The sequence below is a fragment of the Oncorhynchus kisutch genome, linkage group LG25 (assembly GCF_002021735.2).
Source record: "Oncorhynchus kisutch isolate 150728-3 linkage group LG25, Okis_V2, whole genome shotgun sequence".
Classification (NCBI taxonomy): Eukaryota; Metazoa; Chordata; class Actinopteri; order Salmoniformes; family Salmonidae; genus Oncorhynchus; species Oncorhynchus kisutch.
In genome coordinates, this window is record NC_034198.2 from 4,157,662 (window position 1) to 4,174,073 (window position 16,412).

General features: G+C 40.7%; 2 non-coding genes across 2 annotated transcripts; both read left to right on the top strand.

Moving 5' to 3' along the window:
• Window positions 1-9,998: 9,998 nt before the first annotated feature.
• Window positions 9,999-10,114, top strand: LOC116357569 (U5 spliceosomal RNA). Its single transcript, XR_004205570.1, has one exon. It is a non-coding gene; the product is annotated as a U5 spliceosomal RNA (small nuclear RNA).
• Window positions 10,115-11,799: 1,685 nt separating this feature from the next.
• Window positions 11,800-11,915, top strand: LOC116357570 (U5 spliceosomal RNA). Its single transcript, XR_004205571.1, has one exon. It is a non-coding gene; the product is annotated as a U5 spliceosomal RNA (small nuclear RNA).
• Window positions 11,916-16,412: the final 4,497 nt, after the last annotated feature.

The window sequence follows — 16,412 nt, forward strand, 5'->3', positions numbered from 1 at the left end:
ACATAGACAACTAACACCCCATCGCGCCACAAAAGCCGCGGTCCTTGCAGTGCGAGGGGAACCAGTACTTCAAGGTCTCAGAGCAGGTGACGTGACCGATTGAAACGCTATTGGTGCGCACCACCACTAACTAGCTAGCCATTTCACATCGGTTACACAGATTGCCCCTTTAAGTTTACTGAAGTACACATGTTCTATCTAAAGTGTTGTATCAACAACTGAATATTTGCAGAATTTTTGTTTTCTGATTTTTGATGTATCTTTGCTACTTTCAGAGGATTGATGAGGGGTATCCTACGCACTGCCGTGTATTCATGGCTGCCAAGGGAAACCAGGCTGTCCCCAATTTCTTTAACGAAAAAAATAACATTATTAATCTTTCGTCTCACTGTGTTTCATAATTGTCTTTCAATTCGCAAGAGGATGGCTATATTACCGGAGGAAGAATCCTAGTGAGCGAAACAGATGGCCTACACATACTAAGGGGTGCTATCTGATGCTGTCATGTTAAAAAGAGTGACATTGTTGCCACCCATAGCATTGAATGCAAGGAAAGACAGAGAGCATGTGCCTTCCCTTGAATTTAAAAAATATATATATACAGTGGGGCAAAAAATTATTTAGTCAGCCACCAATTGTGCAAGATCTCCCACTAAAAAAGATGAGATAATTTTCATCATAGGTACACTTCAACTATGGCAGACGAAATGAGAAAAATCCAGAAAATCACATTGTAGGATTTTTTATTAATTTATTTGCAAATTATTGTGGAAAATAAGTATTTGGTCAATAACAAAAGTTTATCTCCATACTTTGTTATATACCCTTTGCTGATGGAAGGAGGTTTTCACTCAAAATCTCACGATACATGGCCCCATTCATTCTTTCCTTTACCCGGATCAGTAGTCCTGGTCCCTTTGCAGAAAAACAGCCCCAAAGCATGATGTTTCCACCCCCATGCTTCACAGTAGGTATGGTGTAATTAATGTATTTGCAAATTATGGTGGAAAATAAGTATTTGGTCAGTAACAAAAGTTTATCTCCATACTTTGTTATATACCCTTTGTTGGCAATGACAGAGGTCAAACATTTCTGTAAGTCTTCACAAGGTTTTCACACACTGTTGCTGGTATTTTGGCCCATTCCTCCATGCAGATCTCCTCTAGAGCAGTGATGTTTTGGGGCTGTTGCTGGGCAACACAGACTTTCAACTCCCTCCAAAGATTTTCTATGCGGTTGAAATCTGGAGACTGGCTAGGCCACTCCAGGACCTTGAAATGCTTCTTACGAAGCCACTACTTCATTGCCCGGGCGGTGTATTTGGGATCATTGTCATGCTGAAAGACCCAGGCACGTTTCATCTTCAAGGCCCTTGCTGATGTAAGGAGGTTTTCACTCAAAATCTCACGATACATGGCCCCATTCATTCTTTCCTTTACACGGATCAGTAGTCCTGGTCCCTTTGCAGAAAAACAGCCCCAAAGCATGATGTTTCCACCCCCATGCTTCACAGTAGGTATGGTGTTCTTTGGATGCAACTCAGCATTCTTTGTCCTCCAAACATGACGAGTTGATTTTTTACCAAAAAGTTATATTTTGGTTTCATCTGACCATATGACATTCTCCCAATCTTCTTCTGAATCATCCAAATGCTCTCTAGCAAACTTCAGATAGGCCTGGACATGTACTGGCTTAAGCAGGGGGACACGTCTGGCACTGCAGGATTTGAGTCCCTGGCGGCGTAGTGTGTTACTGATGGTAGGCTTTGTTACTTTGGTCCCAGCTCTCTGCAGGTCATTCACTAGGTCCCCCCGTGTGGTTCTGGGATTTTTGCTCACCGTTCTTGTGATCATTTTGATCCCACGGGGTGAGATCTTGCGTGGAGCACCAGATCGAGGGAGATTATCAGTGGTCTTGTATGTCTTCCATTTCCTGATAATTGCTCCCACAGTTGATTTCTTCAAACCAAGCTGCTTACCTATTGCAGATTCAGTCTTCCCAGCCTGGTGCAGGTCTACAATTTTGTTTCTGGTGTCCTTTGACAGCTCTTTGGTCTTGGCCATAGTGGAGTTTGGAGTGTGACTGTTTGAGGTTGTGGACAGGTGTCTTTTATACTGATAACAAGTTCAAACAGGTGCCATTAATACAGGTAACGAGTGGAGGACAGAGGAGCCTCTTAATTAAGAAGTTACAGGTCTGTGAGAGCCAGAAATATTGCTTGTTTGTAGGTGACCAAATACTTATTTTCCACCATAATTTGCAAATAAATTCATAAAAAATCCTACAATGTGATTTTCTGGATTTTTTTTCTCATTTTGTCTGTCATAGTTGAAGTGTACCTATGATGAATATTACAGGCCTCTTTTTAAGTGGGAGAACTTGCACAATTGGTGGCTGACTAAATACTTTTTTGCCCCACTGTATATATCAAAACTATGAAATAACACATATGGAATCATGTGGTAACGAAAAAAAGTGTTAAACAAATCAAAAATAGTTTAGATTCTTCAAAGTAGCAACCTTTGCCTTGATGAAAGCTTTGCACACTACTGGCATTCTCTCAACCAGCTTCACCTGGAGTGCTTTTCCAACAGTCTTGAAGGACTTCTCACATATGCTGAGCACTTGTTGGCTGCTTTTCCTTTGGGTTGAGGTCGGGTGATTGTGGAGGCCAGGTCATCTGATGCAGCACTCCATCACTGTCCTTCTTGGTAAACTAGCCCTTACACAGTCTGGAGGTGTGTTGGGTCATTGTCCTGTTGAATAACAAATGATAGTCACACTAAGCGCAAACCAGATGGGATGGCGTGTCACTGCAGAATGCTGTGGTAGCCATGCTGGTTAAGTGTACCTTGAATTCTAATTAAATCACAGACATTGTCACCAGCAAAGCACCACAACACCATCACACCTCCTCCTCCATGCTTCATGGTGGGAACCACACATGCGGAGATCATCCATTCACCTACTCCGCTTCTCACAAAGACACAGTGGATGGAACCAAAAATCTTCCATTTGGACTCATCAGACCAAAGGACTTGGTATTTCTTGGCCCAAGCAATTCTCTTATTTTTATTGGTGTCCTTTAGTAGTGGTTTCTTTGCAGAAAATCGACCATGAAGGCCAGATTCACACAATCTCCTCTGAACAGTTGTTTTTGAGATGTGTCTGTTACTTCAAATCTGTGAAGCATTTGTTTGGGCTGCAATTTTAGATGCTGGTAACTCTAATGAACTTATCCTCTGCAGCAGAGGTAACTCTGGGTCTTCCTTTCCTGTGGCGGTCCTCATGAGAGCCAGTTTCATCACAGTGCTTGATGGTTTTTGCGACTGCACTTGAAGAAACATTAAAAGTTAATGAAATTTTCCGCATTGACTGACCTTCAAATCTTAAAGTAGTGATAAGACTGTCATTTCCCTTTGCTTATTTGAGCTGTTCTTTCCATAATATGGACTTGATCTTTCCAAAATAGGGCTATCTTCTGTATACCACCTCTACCTTGTCACAACACAACTGATTAGCTAAAACGCATTAAGGAGGAAATAAAATCCATAGATGAACTTTTAAGAAGTTACACCTGTTAATTGAAATGCATTCCAGGTGACTACCTCATGAAGCTGGTTTAGAGAATGCCCTGGAATGAATAGATGTATCCAAACTTTTGACTGGTACTGTATATATAGCCAACTGTGACTTGTGCTAACGCACCAAAAACAATGTGTCAAGGGAAGTCAGTTTGGATTTGGCTTCACACCAATCACAAGCCAAATGTAATTTACAGAAAAAAACTGAATTGTTTTATCTCATTATGTCGTTGTCCTCTGGTGGCTAGCTAGCTAGCTAGAATTGTCCATTTCCTAAGTTAGCCATGAATGGAGATAAGGATTTGGCTGTGGTTTTACTTAATTCTCCATACTGGCCAATGCTTATAATTGCGATTCTGATCTAACCATGAATTCATACATTGTGCCCCTGGCCTAAGTTCAATATGCAGCTAGATCTAGCTGGCCTGGCACATCGTTGTCCATGAAAGGAAGTTAGACTTGCGAGCAAGCAATTTAGCCAGGTAGACAACACAAACTAAAAGCATGTACTGTATGACAGAGTCAAGAAAGAGAGGAGGGCATTGGCGTTTCTGGGTGAGTCAACATGTTCTTTCTACTTGCACACACACACACACAGAATGAAGTACCATGGACATCCATATCATATTTAGCTTATGTTGATTGGAAAAAGTTTAGGGTATTTTAGTTGTTAGACTAAGCATAGGTGAAATTGATGTTGAAATATTGAAGTTGAAATGGTGCTGGTGTAACAGGGTTATATTGGTGATTCCCCTTGCCACTTTATTGTTAAGCCAATGGGTTTTTGGTTTGAGTTTGTCTTGCCTTCACCTACTCAACATGGCATCTTATTGGCTGGTTTGCGTAGCTTGCTTACGAGGGGGGATGTTCCAGTTAGAATCGTCCCAGTGAACAAGCACCAAACCAGCGGTAAGTTGTTGGTTGCAAAGCACTGTACATCAAAAGTGATTTTTATACTCTCAAGTGATGATTTAAATGTACAATTTATATCAAATTGTTTGTAAATGTTATTCGAACATCACACATAAGATGCAGTGGTTTTTGGAGAATATTTGTTGTGCATTTTGTTGTAGAGAATTCCCGCCAGTACTAGCTAGCAACTTACCGTGTCTGGTGGGGGGGTTTCATATATTTTGTACAGTGCGTGAGTGCAGAGTTGGATGGTGAGACGTGCATTGCATGACGTGCAATTTTGTGTCGTTCTTATCAGGTACATTGTTAACGATATTATATTGTAATTGTATTATTTTGGTAACTGCCCAGTGAACAAGCACCAAACCAGCGTGCGTGAGTGCAGAGTTGGATGGTGAGACGTGCATTGCATGACATGCAATTTTGTGTCGTTCTTATCAGAATAAAGCTACATGACTGGTGCTACATGTTGGAGTTCCGTGTTGATGACTGATTGTACACAACGCAAGACGAGTACTGTTACACTGGAATAGTGGAGGCAGCTCCGGTTTTCTTCATGACTTCCGGTAACTCTCAGTAGTTCTAAATCAAGTAGTTGTTTATGTAGTCAGAAAATGTCAGAAACATTAACTTGCTTGACCATGCTGTAGTAGGTCAGTAACTGGACTTCAGCTGACAGATGTTGCTTTCCGGCTTTGTGATGAAACAAAAGTGTAGTCAAATTTATTCTGCTACTGTGTCTTCTTATTGTCTCGGCCTTAGGCCTATATATCACGTGGCAAGGGATATAACAGGTTATAAAGCAAACAAAATATTTATCACAACACGTAGGTTGTAATATGACTATTTTTCCTGGCTTAGCTTCCTCCGTGATTTTACCCACGCACCGCTACTGACCCTAAAAAGCAGGTTTGAGGAGTTAGCGCAGTAACTTTGGTCAACTTTGAGTAATCTGTCATATGAAAGTGTCTCACCTTTCAGCCAGGTACATTTCTAAGGCAATGAATCCTACAGAACTAACCTGCTTCGGGGCAGGCCAAGTCACGGTTAACTTCACTTACCCTGAATGAAGTGACTGAGCTGTGAGTTGAGCGCGCAAATGAACGTTTGTTGTACCCAGGTCACGTGCACCCTAGTTTATTACACATCTACCCTTGTTACTGTTGACCAGCGCATCAAGGCCCTGATTGGTGAACCACTGATCCATTCACACAACCTGGTCTCAAAGCATTTCATATTATTCTATACCTAAATCGGAGACATTCCACTTAAACTGAACATAAATATAAACGCAACATGTAAAGTGTTGGTCCCATTTTTCATGAGCTGAAATAAAAGATCCCAGAGATGTTCCACGCGCACAAAAAGCTTATTCCTCTCAAATTTTGTGCACAAATTTGGTTACATCCCTGTTAGTGAGCATTTCTTCTTTGCCAAGATAATCCATCCACTTGACAGGTCCGGCATATCAAGAAGCTGATTAAACAGCATGATCATTACACAGGTGCACCCTGTGCTGGGGACAATAAATGGCCACTCTAACATGTGCAGTTTTGTCACACAATACAATGACACAGATTTCTCAAGTTTTGAGAGAGTGTGCAATTGGCATTCTGACTGCAGGAATGTCGAACAGAGCTGTTGCCAGAGAATTTAATGTTCATTTCTCGACCATAAGCCACCTCCAAAGTAAATTTAGAGAATTTGTCAGTACATTCAACCGGCCTTCGCAGACCATGTGTAACCACGCCAGCCCAGGACCTCAACCTTCTTCACCTGCGGGATTGTCTGAGGATAAAACCCTTTTGTTGGGGAAAACTAATTCTGGCTCCAAGTGGGAGGGCCTACGCCCTCCCAGCTGCACCCCTTCCCAGTCATGTGAAATCCATAGATGGAATTGATTTCAATTGACTGATTTCCTTCTGTGAACTGTAACTCAGTCAGATCTTTGAAATTGTTGCATGATGCATTTATATTGTTGTCAGTATATTATAGTATAGTATATGTTATGTTTCATATGGTATTTCTCAGAATGTCAGTGGGATAACGTCACATCAAAACCCTTAAGGGACCTAATGGGAAGCTTGCTGAATGTTCTCAGGACGTCCAGTTTGCTGGGTTAACTTTGGCACGTTGTAGAATTTTGGTTTAAAGTTTGGTAATGTGTTTAGGTTGACTTTCTATGTCTTCTTCCACTTCAATAAAACTTTAACACATGATGTGTGTAGAAAAAGTCTGGATGTTATTTTACAATTTTCCGCCAAAGGTCTACCCAAGTCCCCACCAAAATATTCCCCAACACACCAGAAAAACCTGTGCCACTGCTATCAAGAAGCAAAAGACTAAAACGCAGTACAAGCCACCAAGTAATGATGGTGAGGATGACTCTTTACAACATAAGCCAACTCCTTATTCTTGATCATTGTATTTGAGAAAGGTCATACAATTTTTAAAACAATTAGCATGATGTTGTCCAATCTTTTATTGCAGAGAATAATATTGGTCTCTCCCATGGCTTAACCCTGGAGCATGAGGGCTCGGAGTCTCCTTCTGCCTTCTTAATTGAGGGGTCCCCCTCACCAAATCACTGCAAATGATCAAATCAAGCTTTATTTATAGCAAAGCAAGCAAAGCTAAAAAGGTGTGTTGTAAGATGTATTTTAAATATGTCCACAGTTTCCACCCTCCTCAGGTCCTCTGGCAGGCTATTCCAGAGACTGGGGGCATAGTAACTAAAGACTACCTCTCCATGTCTCTTGGTCCTAGGCTTTGGGATAGTTTAAAAGGTCAGTGCCAGAGCACCTGAGGGACCTAATGGGTACATAACTCAAAAGCATGTCTGGTGACACAGAAACCAATAGAAGAATCTTAAAAGGATCTAAAACTCACAGGCAGCCAGTGCAGAGACTTTCACACCGATGTAATGTGTGCTCTCTGTCTGGTCTTGGTCAGCACCCGTGCTGCAGCATTCTGTATGTTTTGCAGTTGACCAACAGCTTTCTTGGGTAGACCAGACAGGAGAGCATTACAGTAGTCAAGCCTGCTTGTAATAAAAGCATGGATGAGTCTCTCTGTGTCAGCCTGAGATAGAAATGGTGGCATCTTGACAATGTTCCTCAGGTGGTAAAAATGTATTTTGGTCACAATCCTAATGTGTGATTCGAAATTGAGTTCGGAGTCTAAAATGACACCTAGGTTTTTTAACTGGTGTTTTATCTTTATTGCCCATGATTTACAATGTGTGGACAGATTATCTCTCTGTGCTTTGGCTCCAATAATAAGTACCTTTGTCTTATCTTGATGTAGCTGGAGGAAGCAGCCATCCAAGTATTTAAATAACTAATACAGCCTTATCAGAAGGGGTACCATATATAATCTGAACACTGCCGCACCCCAAATCTAACCTTGTGGAACGCCACATGTGATATCTAGTTTTTCTGAGTTATGTTCACCAAGGGCGACAAAATCTCTGGACCGGTTAAAAAGGTCCTAAACCAATTTAGAACTGGACCGGAGAGGCCAACCCCTCCAGTCTGTCCAGAGTGCAGCACTTAAATCCAATAGTAGGACAGAGAACTGTTTGGCATCTGTGTTGGCTCTAAGACAATGTTCCACTTTAACCAAGGCTGTCTCTGTGCTTGGGTGGGCACGCAAACCAGATTGGTATTGTTTTTTTTAAATACAGTACAAAAATGCAGCTATTTGAAAACAATTTCTCAGGAATTTTGCTTAGGAATGGAAGGTTGGAGATTGGCCGTAAATTGCTTAGAGTTTAAGAATCTAGGTTACTTCTCTTCAGAAGGGGTTTCACCACAGCAGACACAAGTAATTTTTCCAACAATTGTTTACAGAAAGATAATTTCACTTATAATTCACTGTATCACAATTCCAGTGGGTCAGAAGTTTACATGCACTAAGGTGACTGTGCCTTTAAACAGCTTGGGAAATTCCAGAAAAGGATGTCATGGCTTTAGAGGCTTCTGAAAGGCAAATTGACATCATTTCAGTCAATTGGTGTACCTGTGGATGTATTTTAAGGCCTACCTTCAAACTCAGTGGCTCTTTGCTTGACATTATGGGAAAATCAAAAGAAATCAAAAAATTGTAGACCTCCACAAGTCTGGTTCATCCTTGGGAGCAATTTCCAAACACCTGAAGGTACCACATTCATCTGTACACAAGTATAAACACCTTGGGACCACGCAGCCATCATAACGCTCAGGAAGGAGATGCGTTCTGTCTCCTAGAGATGAATGTACTTTGGTGCGAAAAGTGCAAATCAATCCCAGAACATCAGCAAAGGACCTTGTGAAGATGCTGGAGGAAACAGGTACGAAAGTATCTATATCCACAGTAAAACGAGTCCTATTTCAACATAACCTGAAAGGCTGCTCGGCAAGGAAGAAGCCACTGCTCCAAAACTGCCATAAAAAAGCCAGACTACGGTTTGCAACTGCACATGGGGACTAAGATCATACTTTTTGGAGAAATGTCCTTTGGTCTGATGAAACAAAAATAGAACTGTTTAGCCATAATGACCATTGTTATGTTTGGAGGAAAAAGGGGGAGGCTTGCAAGTCGAAGAACACCCAACCGTGAAGCACGTGAAGCACGGGGGTGGCAGCATCATGTTGTGGGGGTGCTTTGCTGCAGGAGGGACTGGTGCACTTCACAAAAAAAGCCAGACATGAAAAAGCCAGACATCAGTCAGGAAGTGAAAGCTTGGTCGCAAATGGATCTTCCAAATGGACAACGACCCCAATCATACTTCCAAAGTTGTGGCAAAATGGCTTAAGGACAACAGAGTCAAGGTATTGGAGTGGCCATCACAAAGCCCTGACCTCAATCCTATAGAAAAGGTGTGTGCAGAAACTGAAAAAGCATGTGCGAGCAAGGAGGCCTACAAACTTGACTTAGTTACACCAGCTCTGTCAGGAGGAATGCGCCAAAATTCACCCAATTTATTGTGGGAAGCTTGTGGTTGGCTACCTGAAACATTGGCCCAATTTAAACAATTTAAAGGCAATGCTACCAAATACAAATTGAGTGTTTGTAAACTTCTGACCCACTGGGAATGTGATGAAAGAAATAAAAGCTGAAATAAATAATTATCTTCTATTATTCTGACATTTCACATTCTTAAAATAAAGTGGTGATCCTAACTGATTTAAAACAGGGATTTCTTTCACGCTCTAATGTAATCCAAGGCGAAATCAGCACAAGAGTGCCACCTTCTGACAAGATTCACTAGTGCAAATTCAACTGCGCATGCGTACGACGTTACCCATCATGCACCTGATGTGAAATAATGTTATTTCTTTACTATGATATTTTAAAACAGAAATATATTTATACCATCCTAATACTCTGCAATACATGGTTATGACTGCACACGTTGAACAGGGCACGAGATTTGGTTCGGGGTGCCGATATTAATATTATCGCTATAGGGAATGTCATGTCCGTGAATCCCTGTCCAGATTGACTTTTTCGAAAGGTAGTACACTCTGGTTTCTCTTCAGATCGCATAAATCTTTCGCCTTTTACTAAAGATTTCCGTGGGGAGGAACATTATGAGTATTAACTAATTTTTTGATGCCCCCTTTTATGGCGGGGCTTCCTTTCATTGTGGAAAAAAACTATTGACGTTCTAGGTGGTGTCGTTTCCAGATTGTCTAGATGATTTAGCCTCAATTTGGATCCCAAGTAGTGATGGGTATTCCGGCTTTTTTCATTGAACCTTTTTGTTCAGCTCAGCTCACCACAAAGAGCCGGCTCTTTTGGCTCCCAAACGGCTCTTTTGAAAAATATATGTTTTGTATTTTTTCAAGTCAAACAGTTTTCGATAGTTTGACTATTATTGGTGTTAAAACTCTAAGTATTATTGCAATACCTCTCTGACTTTTAAAAATGTTTTCTAGCGTGTATTTTAAAATTATATTTTCATCTAATTTCACTGCACAACTTTCAGACAACCCTCTCTCCAAGGTTCTTCTGAACCTCCTCTCATGGCTGTCTGCCTGTGTAGACTATGCCATCAATGGCATAGGGGACTCTTGCACCACATAGCCAGAAGATCTTTATGTCATATTTGGCAGGCTTGCTGGGCATGTACTGTGTGAACCTGCTTCTGCCCCGGAACGGCACATCCTGCTCATCCACTGTGCCGCAGTCGCTAGGGATGAACCTTCCACTACAGTTTGCTAGGAAAAGTTCCCACACATACCTGAAGGCTGACAGGGGGTCTGTTGCCTTTCTGAACCCTCTGGTCCTTTTGTTATCAAGCCTCGGGTAGTGACAGATATCCTCATACAGTTGAATTCGGAAGTTTACATACACCTTAGCCAAATACATTTAAACTCAGTTTTTCCCACTTCCTGACATTGAATCCTAATAGAAATTCCCTGTCTTAGGTCAGTTAGGATCACCACTTTATTTTAAGAAGGTGAAATGTCAGAATAATAGCAGAGAGAATGATTTATTTCAGTTTTGATTTAATTCATCACATTCCCAGTGGGTCAGAAGTTTATATACACTCAATTCGTATTTGGTAGCATTGCCTTTAAATTGTTTAACATGGTTCAAACATTTGGTGTAGCCGTCCACAAGCTTCCCACAATAAGTTGGGTGAATTTTGGCCCTCCTGACAGTGCTGGTGTAACCGAGTCAGCTTTGTAGACCTCCCTGTTCGCACACGCTTTTTCAGTTCTGCCCACACATTTTCTATAGGATTGAGGTCAGGGCTTTGTGATGGCCACTCCAACCAGACTTTCTTGTCCTTAAACCTGTATTTGAAGTTTTGTTATAGAATACTGTTGTACCCTTGCTCATTGTAGCATCTTGCATTTTTATTCTCATGGGAATAATTATTCTTTGTATGAGATGAGAAGAAACTTGTTTATTTCTGTAATTTTGTACATTGCCATTTTTGTCTTTGGAACTGAAGCTGTCTTTTAATTATTATTCATGGTTGATTCCAGAACCTCTGACACGCTCTAATGTAATGTAAGGCGAAATCAGCACAAGAGGGCCACCTACCGACAAGATTCGCTAGTGCAATTATTCTGCGCGTGCGTATGAAGTTACCCATCATGCACCACACGTAAATAATGTTATTTCTTTACTATCATATGTTAAAACAGGAATATATTTATACTATCCTTATACTCTGCAAATCATGGTTATGACTGGACACGTTGAACAGGGCACGATATTTGGTTCGGGGTGCCGATATTAACATTATCGCTATAGGGAATGTCATGTCCGTGAATCCCTGTCCAGTTTGACTTTTTCTAAAGGTAGTACACTCTGGTTTCTCTTCAGATCGCATAAATCTTTCGCCTTTTACTAAAGATTTCCGTGGGGAGGAACATTATGAGTATCAACTAATTTTTTGATGCCCTGCTTTACTGCGGGGCTTCCTTTCATTGTGAAAGAAAGCTATTGACGTTATATTTATTCCACGTGGTGTCATTTCCAAAATGTCTGGGTCCCAAGTAGTGATGGGTATTCCTGCTCTTCTCAGTGAACCGTTTTTTTCGGCTCAGCTCATCAAACGGGTCTTTAAAAAAATATGTTTTGTATTTTTTGAAGTCAAACAGTTTTCGATAGTTTGACTATTATTGGTGTTAAAACAATTCTAATTAAATTATTAGGTGAAATCATACTCTAACTTAACCACAATGTATTTAGAAATGCATTGGTTTGTTATGAAAAAGAATACTATTAAACATTTGCATTTAAAGCATAACTTTTTAATGTATAGAGACAAAGTGCATATAAATCTAACCATTCAAAAGGGATTACAATCTGAACAACAAAATAGAATATTGCACCATATCAAAGAAAAATAAATAACAATTTGCAAATCTGCAGCATCCCACAAATTGAAATAAACGTAAAAAAGAAGGATTCTATTACACATGTGAAATTAAAGTATAACTTTGTAATGTATATAAACAAAGTGCATATAAATGTAACAATTCAAAATGAATATAATCTGAACAACATAATTGTAGAATATTGCTCCATACTTTTTAAACCTGGGGTCAAGTGCCGAGGTTTCTGATAGCACGTGATTATATTCCATTCTGTGGAACTTTCTGTTCATTGATGAACATAGGGTGTCCATCAACTCTGTCACATGTCCTGTGGTTACATTTGCTTCTCTCTGGTGGCTAGCTGTGATTCGCTGCAGACTCTTACACGGGATTATAATACTGGATTAAATAATGTAGTAAGAACTGCTTACTGTACCTCTCTCCACTGATCTCCACAGTGACCTGCTCAAAGGGTTCCAGGACTCTGCACATCTCCTCCACCACCTCCCATTCCTCTAGGGTCAGAGCATCAACAGGTGCATTGACAATGGCCAGGGTAGAAATGATGGCATCGTTTGACTCAAGAAACCGCTTCAACATATAAAATGTTGAATTCCACCTTGTAGTGCAGTCTTGTTTGGGCCTCAGCTCAGGCATCCCCATCTGGCGTTGTGTAGACTTTAGTCTTTAGTTTTTCAGCAACTTCCTCTGCCAAGTTCTCTGAGGTGTGTCTGTCGCTGAACTCAAAGCAGTCCAGAAGACAGCTAGACATCAGAAAATCTTCAATGAAGTGACATGTAACTGACCTGTAAGAAGTGGTTACCCTTGATGTCCAGCAGTCAGTGGTAAGGCAAGCTACAGTAGCTTTCTGGACTCTTTCCCGCACTGAAGCCTGTGTGCTCTCGTACAGTTGTGGAATAAGTTATTTTGAAAGGGTTTTCCTGTTTGGAATTGTGTACATTGGATTTAGACTATTTGCTATAATTTCTAAAACCTCTGTCCTCCACGATCGAAAATGGCTGGAAATCAGTGGCAATCATTTTAGCAGATGCAATATCAATTTGGCCTTGTTTTGCTACAGACAGTTTACAGGCATAAACTGGTCCATAGAAGACTGCGTTGTTGTGGGTCACGGAGTAGGCCTACTTGACTGAGTGGATACATCTCTACGTGTGGAGGTGCTGGCTCCACCACTATCACTAGCAGGCCTACTTGACTGAGTGGATACATCTCCACGTGTGGAGGTGCTGGCTCCACCACTATCACTAGCAGGCCTACTTGACTGAGTGGATACATCTCCCCGTGTGGAGGTGCTGGCTCCACCACTATCACTAGTAGGCCTACTTGATGATAAGATGCTATTCAGTATATTATATTTGTCCTCTTTTCTGTTATAACATATGAAAAGTTATTATTATTTCTGTGCTTGCAGCATGCAGAGCACACTGTCGTTATTGATAACAGTTATTATTATTTCTGTGCTTGCAGCAGGCAGAGCACACTGTCGTTATTGATAACAGTTATTATTATTTCTGTGGTTGCAGCAGGAGGAGCACACTGTCGTTATTGATAAAAGTTATTATTATTTCTGTGCTTGCAGCAGGCGGAGCACACTGTCGTTATTGATAACAGTTATTATTATTTCTGTGCTTGCAGCAGGCAGAGCACACTGTCGTTATTGATAACAGTTATTATTATTTCTGTGCTTGCAGCATGCAGAGCACACTGTCGTTATTGATAACAGTTATTATTATTTCTGTGCTTGCAGCAGGCAGAGCACACTGTCGTTATTGATAACAGTTATTATTATTTCTGTGCTTGCAGCAGGCAGAGCACACTGTCGTTATTGGTAACAGTTATTATTATTTCTGTGCTTGCAGCAGGCAGAGCACACTGTCGTTATTGATAACAGTTATTATTATTTCTGTGCTTGCAGCATGCAGAGCACACTGTCGTTATTGATAACAGTTATTATTATTTCTGTGCTTGCAGCAGGCAGAGCACACTGTCGTTATTGATAACAGTTATTATTATTTCTGTGCTTGCAGCAGGCAGAGCACACTGTAGTTATTGATAACAGTTATTATTATTTCTGTGCTTGCAGCAGGCGGAGCACACTGTCGTTATTGATAACAGTTATTATTATTTCTGTGCTTGCAGCAGGCAGAGCACACTGTCGTTATTGATAAAAGTTATTATTATTTCTGTGCTTGCAGCAGGCAGAGCACACTGTCGTTATTGATAACAGTTATTATTATTTCTGTGCTTGCAGCATGCAGAGCACACTATCGTAATTATTTCTGTGCTTGCAGCAGGCGGAGCACACTGTCGTTATTGATAACAGTTATTATTATTTCTGTGCTTGCAGCAGGCAGAGCACACTGTCGTTATTGATAACAGTTATTATTATTTCTGTGCTTGCAGCAGGCAGAGCACACTGTCGTTATTGATAACAGTTATTATTATTTCTGTGCTTGCAGCAGGCAGAGCACACTGTCGTTATTGATAACAGTTATTATTATTTCTGTGCTTGCAGCAGGCAGAGCACACTGTCGTTATTGATAACAGTTATTATTATTTCTGTGCTTGCAGCATGCAGAGCACACTGTAGTTATTGATAACAGTTATTATTATTTCTGTGCTTGCAGCAGGCGGAGCACACTGTCGTTATTGATAACAGTTATTATTATTTCTGTGCTTGCAGCAGGCAGAGCACACTGTCGTTATTGATAAAAGTTATTATTATTTCTGTGCTTGCAGCAGGCAGAGCACACTGTCGTTATTGATAACAGTTATTATTATTTCTGTGCTTGCAGCATGCAGAGCACACTATCGTAATTATTTCTGTGCTTGCAGCAGGCGGAGCACACTGTCGTTATTGATAACAGTTATTATTATTTCTGTGCTTGCAGCAGGCAGAGCACACTGTCGTTATTGATAACAGTTATTATTATTTCTGTGCTTGCAGCATGCAGAGCACACTGTCGTTATTGATAACAGTTATTATTATTTCTGTGCTTGCAGCAGGCAGAGCACACTGTCGTTATTGATAACAGTTATTATTATTTCTGTGCTTGCAGCAGGCAGAGCACACTGTAGTTATTGATAACAGTTATTATTATTTCTGTGCTTGCAGCAGGCGGAGCACACTGTCGTTATTGATAACAGTTATTATTATTTCTGTGCTTGCAGCAGGCAGAGCACACTGTCGTTATTGATAAAAGTTATTATTATTTCTGTGCTTGCAGCAGGCAGAGCACACTGTCGTTATTGATAACAGTTATTATTATTTCTGTGCTTGCAGCATGCAGAGCACACTATCGTAATTATTTCTGTGCTTGCAGCAGGCGGAGCACACTGTCGTTATTGATAACAGTTATTATTATTTCTGTGCTTGCAGCAGGCAGAGCACACTGTCGTTATTGATAACAGTTATTATTATTTCTGTGCTTGCAGCAGGCAGAGCACACTGTCGTTATTGATAACAGTTATTATTATTTCTGTGCTTGCAGCAGGCAGAGCACACTGTCGTTATTGATAACAGTTATTATTATTTCTGTGCTTGCAGCAGGCAGAGCACACTGTCGTTATTGATAACAGTTATTATTATTTCTGTGCTTGCAGCATGCAGAGCACACTGTAGTTATTGATAACAGTGATTATTATTTCTGTGCTTGCAGCAGGCGGAGCACACTGTCGTTATTGATAACAGTTATTATTATTTCTGTGCTTGCAGCAGGCAGAGCACACTGTCGTTATTGATAAAAGTTATTATTATTTCTGTGCTTGCAGCAGGCAGAGCACACTGTCGTTATTGATAACAGTTATTATTATTTCTGTGCTTGCAGCATGCAGAGCACACTATCGTAATTATTTCTGTGCTTGCAGCAGGCGGAGCACACTGTCGTTATTGATAACAGTTATTATTATTTCTGTGCTTGCAGCAGGCAGAGCACACTGTCGTTATTGATAACAGTTATTATTATTTCTGTGCTTGCAGCAGGCAGAGCACACTGTCGTTATTGATAACAGTTATTATTATTTCTGTGCTTGCAGCAGGCAGAGCACACTGTCGTTATTGATAACAGTTATTATT